Here is a 19,846-nt window from a genome sequence, read left to right as displayed (position 1 = left end):
AATAAAAATAACGTGAAAGGATAAGACCGAAAACAAATGGCTACTTTTTCCCTTTGGGTTCGGTGGCCTGGGCTGGAGTCTGAGCAGGGCTGGCTCCCAAGGCTGGACTTCAGGTTGGGGAGCTGGGGGTGATGTGCCAGCCAAGGAGCCCCCCCTTGGCTCTGGAGTGCCTCGTCCCCTCTGGATGGGACCACAGGCTTTGCACCCAGGCAGGCCCTCCCATAGCTACACCCAGCCTTTTGCACCCAAAAAGTGGTAGAGGCTCTGGGCTGGAGGAGCATACCTCAGTCATCCTCTGCTGGTGGTGGGGTTCCCACTTCGGCCTCCTTCCTTAAAGTCACTCCCGAGAGCTACATGGGACAGGTGCCTCAGGACAGCACTCACCGGCAGTCTGGGATATGACTGGGGGGAAGAATAAGGGGCGAGAATCAGTGATGCTCGCGGCCGTGGGTGTCTGTTGTGGCACTTTGTCCCCTAGTTTACAGCCCAGGAACAGGCCTTTCGCTAAGGCTCAGGCTGTCCCAGTGAGCGGCGTGGGCACGTGCTGCCCCTTGTGGCTGTTAACTGGGACCACGACTTTAAACAGCTGCATAAAGGCACCTTTCCTCAGGAGACCTGCGATGCTCTAAATGCCGACAGCAGCCCCAGGAATCACTCTGAGGTAGGTAATACAAAAAGAATTCCAAGTGGGGCTGACTTTCAGGGCCAATTTCAAAAGGCAAACCTGGCTCACACTTAGGAAAAAACACAAAATCTGCAACTGAAAAGACCTCTGCCTCCCTAAGACAGAGAAATGCAAACGATAACGGCCACCAGCTGTCATCTGGTAACAGTCCTCACCAAATCCACAGACAGTGAGTGCTGGAGTCGGTGTGGAGGAAAGGGGACCCTCCTACCCTGCTGCTGGGGGTGGAAACCGCTGAGAGCCACAGTGAGAACATCATGCAGCTCCTTTCAGAACCACAGACAGAGCCAGCCTGAGAGCCTCAGTCCCACTCCAGGCCGACACTGGGCAAAACCATCCTTCAGAAAGACGCGTGCAGCCCAGCGTGCACGGCGGCACTATGTACAATTGCCATGGCGTAGAAGAAACACAAATTTCCATCCACAGATGAATGGACACTGAAGATGGACCGCACATGCAAGGGACTGCATCGTTCAGGATGTTGGGATTAAACCATTTACCATTTTAGACAGGACAGGTAGCTAAACAGAATACTGAAAAAGGACCTACTGGATAGAACAAGGAACTCTGCTCAACACCATGTCATAAGCTATATGAGAACACTGCCCAGTAAAGAGCAGACACGTGTGTATGTGTAACTGAAGCGGCCTGCAGTACACCTAAACAAACGGCCGTAAACACTCTCTACTCCAGTACACAATACAAATTACGGGAAAAGACAAAAACGGAACCATGCCTACGCTATTCCCCTTGGCGTTGGAGACCCAGGCGCCTGAGCAGGGCTGGTCCCCGAGCCTGGGCTTCTGCCCATCAGTAGGAGCTGGGGAGGGTGGGCCAGCAAACGAGCCCCACCTTGGATCCTGGGTCCTGGGTCCCCCCGGATGGGACCAGAGCTTCCCCCTAGGCAGGTCCTCCTATTGCTAAGTCAACCCCCCTGCACACAAAACTGGTGGACGCTGTGGCCAAAAAGAGCTTTCAGCAGTTACCCTACCTCCACCTCTGCTGGTGGTGGGGTTCCCACTTCAGCCTCCTTCCTCAGGGTCCCCCATCATACCTACTTGGGACAGCTGCCTCAGTGCAGCACTTTGGAGGAGGTAGGGATATGTCTGAGGGGTGAGGGAAAGATGGGGCAAGAAGTAATGACACCCGAAGCCTTAGGTGTCTCTCTACTTTACAACCCAGGAACATGACCACTGCCCAGGCCTGGTGCCCCCATTAACCAAGGCAAGAGGAAGTGCTGTCGCCTTGTGGCTTTTGTCTGGAACAACAACTTTAAAACTGCAGCCTACGGGTTCGTTTTACAGGAGGCCTGTGGCTTCTAACTTTGGCCACCCGATGCGAAGAATCGACTCATTGGAAAAGACCCTGATGCTGGGAAAGACCGAAGGCAGGAGGAGAAGCGGACGACAAGATGGGATGGTTGGATGGCATCACCGACTCGATGGACATGAGTTTGAGCAAGCTCCGGGAGTTGGTGAACAACAGGGAAGCCTGGTGTGCTGCAGTCCATGGGGTTTCATAAAGAGTCGGACATCACTGAGTGACTGAACTGAACTGTGGCTTTTAAATGACCTCCACCAGCAAGAAAAATCCAGCTTCAGGAAATAGAAAAAGAAATCCAAACAGGGCCTACTTTCAAAACTCAACTTTAAGAGGCAAATTTAGCTCACATTTTTTAAAGTACCTGAAAGTAACTTCAGCCTCCCTGGTTCTTAGAGAAATGGAAATCAAAACTATAACGATCTATTTCCAGATACCAGTCATAACCAGATCTACCGACAATAAATGCTGGGATAGGTGTGGAAAGAAAGGAAAGCCTCCTCCGCTGCTGCTGGGAACAGGCGCTGCCAGCAGCCACTGCGGAGAACGTCATTCAGGTTCTTTTGAAAATGACAGACAGAGCTAGCATAAAATCGTGCAGCCCCACGCTGAAGACTAGACCCAAGCAAAGCATCCTCAAAAAGACACATGCACCCCAACCTTCACTGCAGCACTGTTTACAATAGCAAAGACATGGAAGCAAACAAAATGCCCATCCACAGATGAACGGCTACTAAAGACGTGCTACAATACGCGGTGGACCACAAGTCAGCCACAAAGAAGAACAGACCATGCAGTTTCCAGCAACATGGAGACTGGTGTCAACAGTCTACACATCCACGGGCGGGGGGGTTTCCACTTCAGCCTCTTCCTCAGAGCTGCTCTAAGTCAGCTGCCTCACACAGCACTTAGCGTGTGGCTTATGTCTGCAGAAGGAACAGTAAGGGGCAAAATGAAATGATGCTCAAGGCCCTGGGTGTTCTGGCCCCCTGCTCTCTAGTTTACGGCCCAGGAGCATGCCTTTTACTGAGGCTCGGCTTGCCCAGTTCAGGAGTGCGGCTGAGGGAAGTGCTGCCGCCTTGTGGCTGTTCTTTGGAGCAACAACTTTAACACCAGACCTAACGAGCACATTTTCTTCAGGAGGCCCGCAGAGACCAAATGCCGCCCACCCATCCCCACCTCTCCCCACTCCCCCCACCCACCCCACCTCCCCCACTCACCCCACCTCCCCCACCCATCCTCGCCCACTCCACCTCCCCTACCCCCACCCCCCCGAGAAATAGCTTGCAGTAGGTAAGAGGAAAAGAATTCCAAACGGGGCTGACTTTCAGGGCCAATTTCAAAAGGCAATTTTGGCTCACACAGGACAAAACAGAAACCTGGACCTGAAAAGCGCCCCAGCGTCCCTCATTCTTAGAGAAATGCAAACCATAATATACAAATGCAAACCGCAACGCAAACCACTATAACGAGCTGTCAGTGGGCACCAGCCCTCAGCAGATCAACAAACTGTCCAGGCTAGAGTCGGTGTCGGGGAAAGGGAACCCCTCCTACGCTGCCGCTGGGGGTGGAAACTGCTAACAGCCACAACGCAGAACATCACGTAGCTGCTTTCAGAAGGAAGAACAAAGCAAGCACGACATCCTGAAATCCCACTCCAGGGCTTAGATGTAGACAAAACCATTCTTCAAAAAGACACGTGCCCCTCAACCGTCACTGCAGCGCTACTGACTACAGCCAAGGCATGGAAGCAGCTGGAACTCCCATCCGCAGATGAATAGACTGGAGGTGTGCCGCAGGTCTGCAATGGGCTATTACTCAGCCATTAAAAGAATGACATCATGTCATTTGCAGCCATGCCAATGGACCTGTAAATGACGAAACTAAGTCAGAGAAAGACAAATAGCACTCATAGGTGGAATCTGAAAATGATACACATGAGCGAATTTACCAGGCAGGTTCCGACTCCCTGACTTTGAAAACAAACTCATAGTCACCAAAGGAAGAGAAGGAGGCAGGGGAGGGGCAGGGGCAGGAATCGTGATCATGTAGGATGTGGGGAATAAACCATACACACTTCTAAATACACAGATATAAACAAAGCACGTTGAACAGGGATGTATAGGGTAGAACAAGGAACTCTACCCGACACTCAGTCACAAGCTCTATGGGAAGAGAATCCGAAGAACAGATACACATATGTGTAGAAGTGAATCAACTCGCTGTATACCTCAAACAAACTCAACATTGTAAACCAGCTCGCCCTAACAGAAAATAAAAGTTACATGAAAGCATAAAGCCGAAAACAAATGGCTGCTCCCCTTGGTTTTGATGCCCAGGGCTGGACTCAGCGCCCGGGGGCCTGGGCAGGCTTGCTTCCCCAAGCGGCTTCAGGCAGCTGGAGGGGCTGCGGTGCCAGTAAATGAGCCCCCCCGGATCTGAGGCGCCTGGTCCACTTGGGTGGGACCACAGATCCACACGCGGGCAGGCCCTCCTACACCCACAGCAGGCCTTTCGCTCAGAAAGCATTCGATGCTCCGCGCTGGAAGATGTTTCAGCAGCCATCCTGTCTCCTCGTCTGCCGGTGCCAGGGCTTCCATTTCCAGCCTCCTTCCCTAGGGTCCCTCCGACAGCTACCGGGGCAGCTGCCTCAGAGCAGCACTGGGTGGGGAGTTCAGATATGACTGGGGGTGAAGAGTAAGGGGCAAGAAGTGATGACACTCGAGGCCCTGGGTGTTTGCTCTGGCGCTGCGCTCTAGTTTACAGCCCAGGAACACGCCTGGTACTAAGGCTCGGGTTGCCCAGTTCCCCGAGCGGGTGTGAGGAAGTGCTGCCACCTCGTGGCTGATGACTGAACAACAGCATTAAAGCTGGGGCTTATCGTCCCACCTGGGGACTTCCCTGGTGGCTCAGCTGGTAGAGAATCCACCTGCAATGCGAGAGGCCTGGGTTCGATCCCGGGGTTGGGAAGATCCCCAAGAGGAGGGAAAGGCTACCCACTCCAGGATTCTGGCCTGGAGAATTCCATGGACTACAGTCCATGGGGTTGCAAAGAGTCAGACATGACTGAGCAATTTTCACTTTCAGGTGGCACAAGTGGTAGATGGGTCTGCCAGTGTAGGAGACACAAGAGATGAGGGTTCGATCCCTGGGTTGGGAAGATCCTCTGGAGAAGGAAATGGCAGCCCACTCCAGTATCCTTGCCTGGGAAATCCCATGGACAGAGGAGCCTGGCGGGCTACAGTTCACTGGGCGGCAAAGATCAGACATGACTGAGCACAGCACAGGGATGGGCACATTTTGTTCAACAGGCCCGTGGGGCTCTAAATGAGCCCGCTCCCGGAGAAGTATACAACAGTATGTAATCAAAAAAGAATTGTGAATAGGGCCAACTTTCCAGACTATTTTCAAAGAGCAAATTTGTCTCATACATAACAAAAAAGCACAAAACCCCGAACCGAAATGACCTCTGCCTCCATAATACATAGAGACGTGCAAACCACAACCACAACAAATCCACAGACCATAAATCTTGGAGAGGGTGTGGTGGAAACGGAAGCCTCCAATGTTACTGCTGGGAATGGGAACTGCTAACAGCCACGGTGCAGAACATCATGAAGCTCCTTTCAAACGAAGAACAAAGCTAGTATAAGATTCTGCAGTCCCACTCAGGGCCTATACTCAGGCAGACCATCCTTCGAAATGACTCACTGCGGCACTATTTACAATAGACAAAGCACAGAAGTGATCGAAACTTCCCTCCACAGTTGAATGGATACTGAAGGTATGCTACATATATGCAACAGAGTATTATTCAACCATGAAAAAGGAATGGAAACATGCCATTTGCAGTATGGATAGACCTGGAGACGATCAAACTAACTCAGAGAAAGACAAATAGCTTATGATATCACTTACAGGTGTAATCTAAATTGGATACACATGAACAAATTTACCAACCAGAAACAAACTCACAGGCTTAGAAAAACAAACTCAGAGTTACCAAAGGAAAAGAAGGGGCTGGGGGAGGGGTGAAGGCAGGGATACGGATAATGTAGATTGCTGGGAATAAACCACACATGCTTCTAAATACACAGATAGGTAGAGAGAAACAAAGCATACTGAACGAAGATGTGGGGGATAGAACAAGCGGCTCTACCAACACTGCTGAAGTTCTATAGGAAGAGAATCCAGAAAAGAGCAGATACACCTCCCTCCAGAACTGAATCAACCTGACGTATACTTCAAACCCACACAATAGTGTAAGTCAGCTCCACCCCAACAGAAAGTAAAAATCATATGAAAAGGTGAAACCGAAAACAAACGGTTACTTTATTCCCCTCCAGTTCCGCGACTGGGCAGGAGTCACTTCCCTGGAGCCTGACCAGGCTGGGTTCCCAAGGCTGAACGGGGGTTGAGTTGGGGGAGCTGGGGAGGATGTACCAGCAAATAACCACCGTCCCCTTGGATCTGGAGCACCTTGTCCCCTCTGGGTGGCGCCACAAGATTCACATCCAGCGGGCCCTTCTACAGCTACACTAAGCCTTTTGCACCCAAAAGCTGGTGGATGCTCTGGGCTGGAAGAGCTTTCAACAGTCCCTGATTCCACCTCTGCTGGTGGTGGGGCTCCCACTTCCAGCCTCCTTCCTTAGAATCGCTCCTGATAACTTCGTGGGACAGCTGCCTCAGCACAGCACTTATTTGGGTTCAGATATGACCGGGGGGCTAGGAGTAAGGGGCAGGAAGTGATGACACTCGAGACCGTGGGCGTGTGTTCTGGCACTCTGCTCTCCGGTTCACCACCCGGGAACATGCCTTTGGCTAAGGCTCTGGTTGCCTTGGTTCCCCTAATAGAGGCATGAGGAAGTGCTGCCGCCCTGTGGCCATTGACTGGAACAGCAGGTTTAAAACCAGGACTTCGGGCGTACTCCCCTCAAGAAGCCTGTGGGGCTGTGGGGCTCTAATTGACCCCCGCTCCCGGAAAACATCCTGCAGCAGGTGACAGAAAAAGAATTCCAAACGGGCCTGGCTTTCAGAGCCCATTTCAAAACGCTAATTTGGCTCCTACTTATCCACAAACACAAAATTGGGAACTGAAAAGACCCGAATTCTTAGAGAAATGCGTACCACAACTATAACCAACCATCCTCACCAAATCCACAGAGGAGAAATTTAGGAGACAGCGTGGAGAAAAGGGAACCCTCCTACGCTGCCGCTGGGAATGGAAACTGCTAACAGCCACAACGCAGAACACCACGCAGCTCCGTTCAGAACCACAGCCAAAGCCAGCCTCAATCCCACTCCAGGGCTTCTATTGGGCAAACCATCCTTCAGAAAGACACGTGCACCCCAGCGTGCACTGCGGCAGTACTTACAATAGCCACGGAGTGGAAGGAACCGAAACGTCCATCCATAGATGAATGGACACAGAGGTGGGCTACAGATATGCCAAGGGACTGTTACTCAGTCATAAAAAATAATGAGATCATGCCATCTGCAGCAATATGGATGGACCTGGAGATGATCCAACCAAGTCAGAGAAAGACAAATACCACAGGACATCACTTATAGGAGGAATCCCAAAACGGACGCACTGGAATGAATTTACCAAAGAGAAACAGAGGCAGACTTGGAATACAAACTCAGCAGTTACCAAAGGAAAAGACCGAGCCAGGGGAGGGGCAGGGGCAGGGACAGAGATAAGGTAGGGTGTTGGGAATAAGCCAGACACTCTTTCAAATACATAGACAGACAGAAATAAAGTATACCGAACAAAGAAGTGTGGGCTAGAACAAAGAGCGCTACACAACACTATGTCACAATTCTATGGGAAGAGAATCTGAAAAAGGACAGATACATATATATGCAGACCTGAACCACTTGCTGCACACCTCAGGCAAACACAACACTGTAAACCGACGCTGCTGTAAGAGAAAATAAAAATTACACGAAAGGATTACACAAAGACAAATAGCTACCCCATTCCCCTTGGGCGACCTCGGTGGAAGCCTTCTCTCTGAGGCCTGAGCAGGCTTGCTTCCTGAGACTGGACTTTAGGAGCGCTGGAGAGGATATGCCAGCTAATGACCCCCACCTTGGATCTGGAGTGCCTGGTCCCCTCTTAATGGGACCACAAGTTTCACATCCAGGTGGGCCCTCCTACAGCTACACCCATCTTTTAAACTTGAAAAATGTTGGATGCTCTGGGCTGGAAGAGCTTTCAACAGTCATCCTGTCTCCTCCTCTGCTGGTGGGGTTCCCACTTCTAGCTTCCTTCCCTGGAGTCCGTTCTGACAGCTACATGGGACAGCTGCCTCAACATGGCAGTTAGGGGTTCGGATACATCTGGAGGGCTAGAAGTAAGGGGCAAAAAGTAATCGCCTTGGGTGTTTGTTCTAGCCCTTTGCACTCTAGTTTACAACCCAGGAAAATGCCTTTTGCTAAGATGTCCCAAGTGGCGCTAATGGTAAAGAACCTGCCTGCCAATGTAGGTGATGCAAGAGCTGTGGGTTCAGTCCCTGAGTCAGGAAGATTCTCTGGAGAAGGAAATGGCTACCCACTCCAGTATTCTTGCCTGGGAAACTCCGTGGACAGAGGAGCCTGCTGGGCTACAGTCCCTGGGATGGCAAAGGTCGGAGAGGACTGAGCACAGCACAGGGATGGGCACGTTTTATTCTGTTTTATGCACTAGGTCTGTGGGGCTCTAAATGACCCCTACCTACAGTAGGTAATTGAAAAAGAATTCCAAGCAGGCCAGACATTCAGGGTCAATTTCAAAAGGCAAATCTGGCTCACACTTACCAAAAAAAAAAAAAACACACACACACAAAACATACCACCCAAAATCTGTACCTGAAAAGACCTCTGCCTCTGTAATATGGAAAGAAATGCAAACCACAACTAAAACGAGCTATCATCTGCTTACCATTCTCATCAAATGCACAAACTATAAATCTTGGAGACGGTGAAAAGGGAAGCTTCCAATGCTATTGCTGGGAATGGAAGCTACTAACAGCCACGATGCAGAACATCAGGCAGCTCCTTTCAGAACCAGATACAAAGCCAGCATAAGATTCTGCAATCCAGCTCAGGGCATATACTCAGGCAAACCCTCCTTCAGAAGGACACGAGAATCCCATGATTCACTGTGGCAGAACTTACAATAGACAAAGCACAGAAGCGATCGAAACTTCCCTCCAGAGGTGAACAGATACTGGGGGTGTGCTACGTGTATGCAATGGACTATTACTCAGCCATAAAAAGGGAATGAATTCATGTCATTTGCAGCAATACACGTAGACCTGGAGATGATCAAACTCGGAGAAAGACAAATAGCTTATGATATCATTTACAGGTGTAATCTAAAAATGGATACGCGTGAAAGGATTTACCAAACAGAAACAGACTCACAGACTTAGAAAAAAACTCAAGAGTTACCAAAGGACAAGAAGGGGTCAGGGGAGGGGTGAAGGCAGGGAAAGAGATAAGGTAGAGTTTGCGAATAAACCATACATAATACACAGATCGATAGATAGCGTTCTGAACAAATATGTACAGGATAGAGCAAGGAATTCTACCAACACTCTATCATAAGCTCTTGGGAAGAGAATCCAAAAAAGAACAGATGCACGTGCGTGTAGAACTGAGCCAACCTGCAGTACACCCAGACACAGCACTGTAAATCCGCTCCACCCAACAGAAAATAAAAACTACATGAAAGGCGGCAACTGGAATCAAACCTCGGGTTCAGAGACCTGGACTGGTGTCACCTCCACGGCTGGACTCTGGCTGGGCTGGGGGATCTGGAGAGGATGTGCCAGAAGATGAACCCCCTTGGATCCTGAGTGCCCAGTCCTCTCCAGATGGGACCACGAGCTTCATAGCCAGGTGGGCCCTCCTACACCTACACCAAGCCATTGGCACCCAAAAAATGTTGGATGCTCTGGGCTGGAAGAGCTTTCAATAGTCTTCCTGTCTCCATATCTGCTGGTGGCAGTTTTCTCACTTCCGGTCTCCTCGCTAATTCCCTCCTGACAGCTGCATGGGGCAGCTGCCTCAGTGCAGCACTTAGGGAGACGTTAGGATATGTCTGGGGATGAAGACGTTAGGATACGTCTGGGGCAAGAAGTAATGACACTCGAGGCCTTGGGTATTGGCTCTGGCACTTTGCAAGTCGTTTACAACCCAGGCACACGCCTTTTGCTGAGGGTCTTTTTGCCCCTGGACCCTGAGTGGAGTATGAGGAACTGCTGCTATCTTATGGCCGTAAACGAGAACCACAGCTTTAAAACCGGGGCTAATGGGCCTATTTTCTGCGGGAGGCCTGCGAGACTCTAAATGACCCCATCCTCAAGATACATCTTGCTCTAAGTAATAGAAAAAGAATTTAAAACAGGGCCGACTTTCAGGGCCAACTTCAAAAGGCAAATTTGGCTCACACTTACAAAAAAGCAAAAAAACATGGACCTGAAAAGAACCTCAGCCTCCCTAATTCTTTAAGAAATGCAAACCAAAACTCCAACAAGCCGTCATCTGGCACCAGTCCTCACCAAATCAACAAGCAGTAAATGCTGGAGACGGTGTGGGGAAAAGGGAACCCTCCTACACTGCTGCTGCGCATGGCAAGCACTAACAGACACTACGGAGAACTGAATCCAGGTTTTTTTCAAAATGAAGAACGAAGCCAGGAGAAGATCCTGAAATCCCATCCAGGGCCTATTCCGGCCCCAACCACCCTTCTAAAGTACACAGGCACCCCAGCGCTTACACTGACGGAGCTGTTTACACTGTGGCGCTGTTTACAGTGGCCAAGGCACGGACGCAACCGAAATGCCCATTGCAGATGAATGGATGCTGAAGCTGCGCCGCATATATGCTGTGGACTATTACTCAGCCATAGGGAAGAACGAAAAATGCCATTGGCAGCAACATGGAAAGATCCAGAGATGATCACGCTGTGTCAAGCAACTGAGACACTGAAGGATAAACATGAGATGGCTTATATGTGGAATGTAAAAAAATTGTACAAATGACCTCATCTGCAAAACAGAAACAGAGTCAGAGATGCAGAAAACAAATTCGTGGTTATCCCAGGGGATATGGGGAGGGGGAGGGATAAATGAAGGGATTTGCGTCAACGCGCACACACTCGTAAGAACCCACTCTACAGTACAAGGGGCCCTGCTCAGTACTCTGGAACACCCTGCATGAGGAGAGAATAAAGAAAATGACTATGCTGGGGGTCTACTGGTTAAGAATCCACCTGCCACTGTGGGGGACATAGGCTGGATCCCTGCGGGGGGAAGATTCCAGCTGCTGCCCGTGCACCACAACCGGGCCACGAGCTGCAACCGCTGTAGCCTGCAGGATCTGGCGCCTGCGCTCTGAGAACCCTGCTCAGGGCAGCTAGAGGGTGGCCGCTGCTCACCAGGACTATGGGAAGCTTGAGGGCAGCAAGGAAGACCATCGAAGTCAAGAAGTAAGTAAAGAAATAATAACAGTTTGAAAAAGAATGGATAAATGTGCATTTACAACTGATTCGCTTTCTTGTACACCTGAAACTAACACATTGTAAATCAACTCTACTCCAATAAAAATTAAAAGTAAAAAAAAAAAGTAAAATTTTAAAGAAGAAAAGAAAATATACAGGGACCTTAATGTTCACTGCAGCACTGTTTACAATAGCCAATATATGGAAGCAATCTAAATGCCCATCAACAGAGGAATAAAGAAGATATTGTACATATACACAATGAAATATTACTCAGCCCTAAATAATGAAATAACGCCATGTGCAGCAACATGGAAGGGCCTGGAGATTATCATACTTTGTAACATATTTCAAAGAAAGACAAAATCCTATGCGGAATCTAATTTAAACAATGATACAAATGAACTGATTTACAAAACAGAAACAGACTTACAGGTATGGAAAACACATGGTTACCAAAGGGGACATGTAAGCGGAGGGATAAATCAGGAGCTTGGGATGAACACACACACTACTATATATAAGACAGATATGAAGCAATTATCCTCCAATTAAAAATAAATTTTAGAAAGATAGCCAGCAAGGACCTGTGGCATAGCACAGGGAACTCTCAATAGTCTGTGATAACTTGTATGAGAAAATAATCTGGAAAAGACTGAGTCGATGTGAATGTGTAACAGTCACTTTCTGTGTACCTGAAACAGGACACTGTGAGTTAACTATCCTCAAATAGAATTTTTTTAAAAAAAGATTCTGTGCAGTAGGAAGGAGAGAGGGGAGCTGACTGGCTGTTGCCCATCTGCAGGTCAGGCTCTGAGCTGTTCTCACAGCTGCCACAAAATGTCAACGGGCCATTATCTCTGAAGACCCTGAAATCCATAACCTTCGTGAAGATCCACCCCAGCTACAAGCTTGTTCCCTCCAAGATCCCACAGATCCTACGGCCCCGTGGCCTTCCCCTGAACAGGGCAGAACCAAGAAGCTCACCTCAGGAGACCTCCCTGCACCAAGGGAAAGGCTGACGGGTGTCGAGACCTCCCGTGGAGGAGGAGGGAAGGGAAGGGCCCAGGGCTCTGGCGTTCATTCCAGGGCCTCCCCCTCACGAGGACATTCCCTGCCTGGGGCTGGCCCGTCCCTCCATGACAGGGGTCACTGGGAAAGCTCACACTGAATGGACACACTCCTGAGACCCGTCTCCTGCTGTGCAAAGTTGGCCTGAGCCAATGGTGAGAGTGCTGCACACCCAGTCCCCTTGGGTATGAGGGAGCGGGGGTTTCCTCACACCAATGGACAATTCTCAGGCCCCGGAGGCACCGGCTGAATGTCCTAATATTCACCTCAGTTCTGACACTGTCTACCTAGGGATTACATTCGAGTTCACAGTTCAGGGCTCAGTCCTTTTAGACTGCCTCCCGCCCCATTTCAGAGGCCAGTCTTAAATCCAGGTTGTTATCTGCGCTTCTAACTGACCATCTGTAAATCAGAGGTTCCCATGACCCCCTCCCTTGCATGCAATTAATTTGCTAGAGGGGCTTGCAGAACTCAGAAAATCTGTTTACTCACTAGATCACCAGTTTATTATGAAAGGATATAACTCAGGAACAGCCAGAATGGACCACAAATTATGGACAGGGGCACAGAACTTCCACGTCCCTTCGAGGGTCATCACTCTCCCCAAATCTCTACTTGTTCACCAAGCTGGAAGCTCTCTGAATCCAGTCCTTTGGGGTTTTTATGGAGGTTTCCTTACACAGACACGATTGATTAAATCATGGGCCACTGGTGACAACTCCAATTCCAGCCCCTCTCCTCCCACTGAGTGCGGTGCTGGAAGCTCCAAACCTCTAACTACAAGGCTGTCTCCACTGGCAACCAGCCCCCAAATATAGGTGAGTTCTGAAAGTCACCCCATTAACAAAAGACACCTTTATGGCTCTCATTACATCAGAAATTCCAAGTCTTAGGAGGTTCTTGAATTGGAAGAATCAATATGGTCAAAATGACTATATTACCCAAGGCAATCTACAGATTCAATGCAGTCTCTATCAAATTACCAATGGCATTTTTCACAGAACTAGAACAAAAGGTTTTAAATTTTTATGGAGACACAAAAGACCTAAAATAGCCAAAACAATCTTGAGAAAGAAAAACGGAGTCACAGGAATCAGGCTCCCTGATTTCAAACTATACTACAAAGCTACAGCCAGCAAGTGGAATATTACTCAGTCATAAAAAAGAATGAACTAGGGACTTATCTGGTGGTCCAGTGGTCAAGATTCTCCACTTTCACTGCCGATAGCCCAGGTTCGATCCCTGCTTGGGGACCTAAGATCTCAGGAGCTGTGTGGCATGGCCTAAAAATATAAAAAGAATGAAGTAATGCCGTTTGCAGACAGACCTTAGGGATGATCATACTAAGTGAAGTAAGCCAAACAGAGAAAGATAAATATCATATGGCATCACTTACACCTGGAATCTTTAAAAAAAAAAGACACAAATGAACTTATTTTCAAAACAGAGACTCATAGACATAGAAAACAATCTTACGGTTACCAAAGAGGAAAGGAGTGGGGTAGAAGGAAGAATAATTTAGGAGATTGGGATTAACACGTACACACTGCTGCTGCTGCTGCTGCAGCTAAGTCGCGTCGGTCGTGTCCAACTCTGTGCGACCCCATAGATGGCAGCCCACCAGGCTCCTCTGTCCCTGGGATTCTCCAGGCAAGAACACTGGAGTGGGTTGCCATTTCCTTCTCCAATGCATGAAAGTGAAAAGTGAAAGTGAAGTCGCTCAGTCGTGCCTGACTCTTAGCGACCCCATGGACTGTAGCCTATGAGGCTCCTCTGTCCATGGGATTTCCCAGGCAAGAGTACTGGAGTGGGGTGCCATTGCCTTCTCCGACATACACACTGAGTGGATGCCAAGTCACGTCAGTTGTGTCTGACTCTTTGCAACACCCCCATGGAGTGTAGAACCCCATGGACTGTAAGACAGGCCCCTCTGTCCATGGGCTTCTCCAGGCAAGAACAGACTTCTATATATAAAAGAGAGTGCTTGCTTCAGCAGCACATATACTGAAAATGGAATGATTCAGAGAAGATTAGCATGACCCCTGCACAAGGAAGACCTGCAAATTCGCAAAGCATTCAGTATTTTTGTCCTGAAAACATAATGAAAAGGAAGGTTCATCAAACAAGCTTTATATGTTGGTTACCTATGTGCCTGTCACCACTTTTGAAAAACCTACAGTTAATGTGGATGAGAACTGCTGATTGTTGAATAAAGTTATAGAATCCCCAAAATAATTAAAATAAAACAGGTAACCAACAAGGACCTACTGACAGCACAAGGAACTATACTCAATACTTTGCAATAACCAAAAGGGAAAAGAAGCTGAAGAAGGATAAACACACACAGAGAGAGATAAAATTGCTGTGCTGCTGCACACCCAAAACTAATATGATGTTGTAAATCAATTACACTTCAAATCTTTTTAATAGCAAAAAAAAAAAAAGTCTTAGGAGCTCTGTACAGAAATGGGGATGAAGATCAAACATATATTTCTTATTGTAAATCATAGTATCACAATTGTCAACCAGGAAATAGTGCAGGAAGCTGCAACAAGAAGAGAATTTATTGGGAGTTCTAAGAATTCCAATTCAAAAGATACACATTCAAGTAAAACCAAGAGTGTGTTCACAGGAAGAGAGTTGGCGCTTATAGACGCAAAAAGTCATGAGGTTAAAAGTTGCCTGGCAAGAACTGTGATCAACTTGAACACAAGCTGGAAAATATTGTCCTTAAGGAATCGCAAATTATTTTAGGGTCCGGGAGATAAGTAGAAAGGCTGTGGTGAGTAATTTTAGGGTAAGGCTCTGATAAGTATCTTGAGTTTCTGGCAGATGTTTTGAATGACTCCATTATGATGGTGAGGGGTCAGAAGGTCTGACTCTGCCCGGCTGAGATGTGCATAAGCCACATTCCTGAAGGGCCTCCAGGCTCTCTAGCAATGGCAACTCCATTTTGCTTTTCCTTTCACCTTGGTCTTCAAACATGGATCCTTTATGGCAAAACGACCTTAAAAGTGGAAAGATACTGGCACACTGCTAGAATCCCATTTAGTCGTTAACAACCATCCAGTCCACAGCATTCCATATGAAAATGTCTCCCACAGTGAGGTTGAAACTGAGGGCAGTCAAGAGTTAGATCTCTTAGACTCTAATTTGCTTAATACATAATGTCCCATAACCAAGCTTGCCTTAAATGTTTCTGCAAATTGCATATTCTTCAAGATTTGCATAGCTTAGACATAAAAAAGTAGTGAGACTCCTTTTATCACCCCCTACGGGTAATATCTGTGACATAAGGGTTGTATGGTAACAGGTACTTAAGTTGTTTTTCAGGAACATGGAGCTAGTCTTGCCGAGTTCAAAGTTGGGACCATCGACCCTCCAGCTGGGCCTGCACCGGTGTCCAATGCACGTGATGTCAGGGCCAAAATTTTTTGATGTCAAGGCCAAAATCTCCACCCTTGGATCATGCTGACACCACCATGCTCTAAATGTGCAGCTCACAAAGAAGCATGCAACTCAGATATGGCTTTATAAAGCAGCCACTACCTCACCTTTTTCTCCCTCCAATTAGCCAGAAAGTCAGCTGACAGCCTTCTGGGAGTTCCTTTGTACATAGCTTGCTGCTTTTAAGACTATCTTTAATTTTTGTTCCCCCCCCTTTTTTTTGCAAATGGAGAGTGTTCTTAGGGAGGTGTTTTTTTTTTTTAAATGTGTAATTGCTTTACGGGTTTTCCAGGTGGCTCAGTGGTAAAGAATCTGCCTGCCAATGAAGGAGACACAGGTTTGATCCCTGGGTCGGGAAGTTCCCCTGGAGAAGAAAATGGCAACCCACTCTAGCATTCTTGCCTGGGAAATCCCATGGAGAGAGGAGCCTGGTGGGCTCCATGGGGTCACAAAAAAGCCAGACACAACTTAGTGACTAAACAACAACATAACTGCTTTACAATGTAGTGTGAGTTGCTGCAGTACAACAAAGTGAATCAGCTATGTGTGTGTATATATATTCCCTCCCTGCCACCCACCCCTCTAGGTCGTCACAGGGCACCGAGCTGAGCTCCCTGTGCTGTGCGGCGGCTTCCCGGTAGTCACCCAGTTCACACGGTAACTATCTAGCTCACACACAGATGTCAACGCTACACTTGATTCTCTTTGGGAGGATCCTCTGTGGGACTCTCCAGGTTTCTTGGACCTGGAGGCCTGTTTCCTTTCCTAGGTCAGGGAAGTTTTCAGCAACTTTGCGGATATTGTGTTGTTTTGTTTTGTTTTACAAATTGAAGGTTCATGGCAACTTGGCATCAAGCAAGTGTACTGGTGCCATTTTTTTCCAACAGCATTTGCTCACCTTGTGTGTCACATTGCAGAAATTCTTACAATATTTCAAACTTTTTCAGTTAATATTTCAAACTTTTTCAGTTATCGTTGGCACGGTGACCAGTGATCTGTGGTGTTACTATTGCAAAAAGATTACAATTTGCTGAAGGCTCAGATGATATTCAGCATTTTTTAGCAATAAAGGTTTTTAAGGAAGGCATATACATTGTATTTTTTAGACATAATGCTACTGCCCATTTATGTATAGTGCAAACATAACTTTAAAAAAAATCTTTAATTGAAGTATAGTTAATTTACAATGTGTTAGTTTCAGGTAGAAAACTTTTAAAAAATTTTTAATGGTTCTTTATTCATAAATTTGATGTAAGCTTACAAACTTACTATAGACTGCCAAATAAATCTGCTGTGAAAAATAAAGTAAAAAGAAAAAATGCATGCCCAGCGTGCAGCTGTCAATCTGCTAGCCATCAGGACATTAAACAATTCAATAATGTATTCAAGATTCAGCCTTAGGTTTAAGGAAATTTAATTACTTTAAGAACTCTGCTTTGTCACCTGCTATCTGAGCAACTGGCAATAAGAACTTTATACAAATAAAAACATCGCTTTTATGTGCACTAGGAAACCCCAGCATTTGTGTGACTCACCTCACTGCACTATTTGCTTTATTTTGATGGTCTGGACCTGTAGGATCTCCAAAGTCTGCATGTGCTCTGTATACAAGTTCTTGAAAAGCCCTGGGTTAGAGATGCCTCCCTGCAGAAGCCCCTCTGGTAAGATGGAAACGGTACCTTCTGGGGAGGGCTACGCCTGACATACGCCTGACATCTGGGGAGGGCTACGCCTGACACCAAAGGCCTTTCCAAACTACTGGAGGACGTGGCTTCCCCGTACTCAGTCCCGCACCCGAGCTCCTGGAGCAAGTGATGATGGGGTGGGGCGGCTGCCTCTGCCTCCTCCTCCTCGCAGACCCCTGGGCTGTGGCTAAGGGCCTGGGGGTTCGATCCATAGCTTTGGGACAATTTTCTCACAAAAGGCAAGCCCAGGCAGGGCACCCTGATATCGAAGGAATTATCAGAGACCCCAACTTGCTCAGGGTTACCCCCGTTTCCGCACGTGCTAACAGTTCCACACTGGAAATCCTCCTGCACGACACCCCAGACTCGCCAGGCCCTCCACGCCCCTCCCGCTGGGACCCTTCCCATCCGCTTGAGAAGTAGGCCCACAGGAGCTGGGCGCATCGAGAATTCACACTTTAACAACTTGGTTCAAGGGAGGGGAACCCTGCCTCCCCGCGATTACCACAGAGGACTGCATCTTCTGATTCCACAGCAAGTAAAGGAGGCCGTCCAGATGCGTCCGCGGAGACCCAGCGTTTCTGCGAGCGGGCTGATTTCCTGGGCCGCTGACCGCTCCGCAGCCACAGCCATCGCCCTCTGACTCCGGGCCCCTCCGCACCACCCCGGCTGTGGCTCCCCCTCCAACAGGTCGTCTCTTCCCTGATGGCGTGTGTCTTGTCCCCTCTGCATCGCCAGCCATTACTGGTTCTAACCTGGGCACTCGCTTTTCATCAGGACAGACTCATTTTCTTTTTGGCTGTGCTGCTCAGCTTGCAGGATCTTACTTCTTAGAGTCCCCCACCAGGGATTGAACCTGGGCCCTTGGCAGTGAGCCAGCAGAGCCCTAACCTTCATACAGCCAGGAAGTTCCAGAGGAGCCTTCTGAAAGAGACTCTCCTTAGGTCACCCTTAAGCAAGTGACCCCTGAAATGGACCAAGCTGGGACCCCATTTTGCTTGATTCTCTGCCCACCCCCGCCCCAGCCTGCACACCCCTCAGACCAGTTACCAGCCACCCCCACTGCCCCCACCAGTTTCACTTCCTGTGGTCTCTGGCAATCCGCAAGCTTTACCCCTCCAAGACAGGGTCCTTTCTCTTCTGTCCTCTGACTCCACTTCCCCTTCCACTCTGGTTTTTCCATCTTCTCATCACTGGCTTTGCACTGGGGACCTGATTGAGGGCAGATGGTCCAACGTGCCCCTCATGGCTGTGTGGCTCCCAGGCAGACGCTCAGTAAGTGCAAGTGTGAGATCATTTCTTCTAAAACCCTGACAAGAGCTTCCCTGGTGGTCCAGGAGATAAGACCCCCCCGCTTCCAATGCAAGGGGGCGGGTTCATCCCTGGAGGGGGAGCAAACGTCCCACATGCCTTGTGACCAAAAAGAAAAAACCACAAAAACAGAAGCAATATTGTAAGAAATTGATCAAGACTTTAAAAATTGTCCACATCAAAAAAATAAGTTAAAAAGAGTAAGTGTTTTTGTCTGTGCTCAGTCATGTTCAACTCTGTGATCCCATGGACTGTAGCCTGCCAGGCTCCTCTGTGCATGGATTCTACAGGCAAGAACACTGGAGTGGGTTGCCATGCCCTTCTCCAGGGGATCCTCCCGACCCAAGGATCGAACCCGTGTCTCCAGCATCTACTGCATTGGCAGGCGGTTCTTTACCACTGTGCCAAAACTATTAATAAAAAAAAAATACAAAAAATAAAACCCTGACAACAGAGGGGCCACTTTCAGGCTGGCTGCTCTCCCTGTTTAGAGAGGCCACAAGGGTGGCAAATGAAATCAGACCCTCTACTAACTCACAGGAAGTAAAAATCATTGCCTGGAGACCGATCCCTGGCACAGTCTGAGTGTCTGAAAGAGGGAAGGAAACTCTCTGCTTGGTAGAGATGAGCCAAACTTGGAGATGAGAATTTGGTCAGAAAGCCAGAAACCGTGGTCAGATCCCACAAGAGCTGTGGTAACCCACAATCCACAGCTTTCTCTCCAGGAATCGGCACACTCAGCCGTTCAATATACAGTCAGCTCAGCCAGGACCCCAGTCAAGCTCACCAAGCATCAATGCTCAACGTGGCTGTGACTAAATGACTTTGCACAGCTAG

The 19,846-nt window shown here is 48.4% G+C and overlaps 1 non-coding gene across 1 annotated transcript; it reads left to right on the top strand.

Annotated features, from left to right (window-relative positions):
• The first annotated feature begins 14,546 nt into the window (after positions 1 to 14,546).
• On the top strand, positions 14,547 to 14,653 carry LOC120873375. The gene has a single exon (XR_005723449.1). It is a non-coding gene; the product is annotated as a U6 spliceosomal RNA (small nuclear RNA).
• The last annotated feature ends 5,193 nt before the right edge of the window (positions 14,654 to 19,846 follow it).

Source organism: Oryx dammah, unplaced genomic scaffold (assembly GCF_014754425.2).
Source record: "Oryx dammah isolate SB20612 unplaced genomic scaffold, SCBI_Odam_1.1 HiC_scaffold_13, whole genome shotgun sequence".
NCBI classification, from domain to species: Eukaryota; Metazoa; Chordata; class Mammalia; order Artiodactyla; family Bovidae; genus Oryx; species Oryx dammah.
The sequence above is the reverse complement of the archived record's forward strand: the minus strand, read 5'-3'. Positions and strand labels throughout refer to the sequence as shown.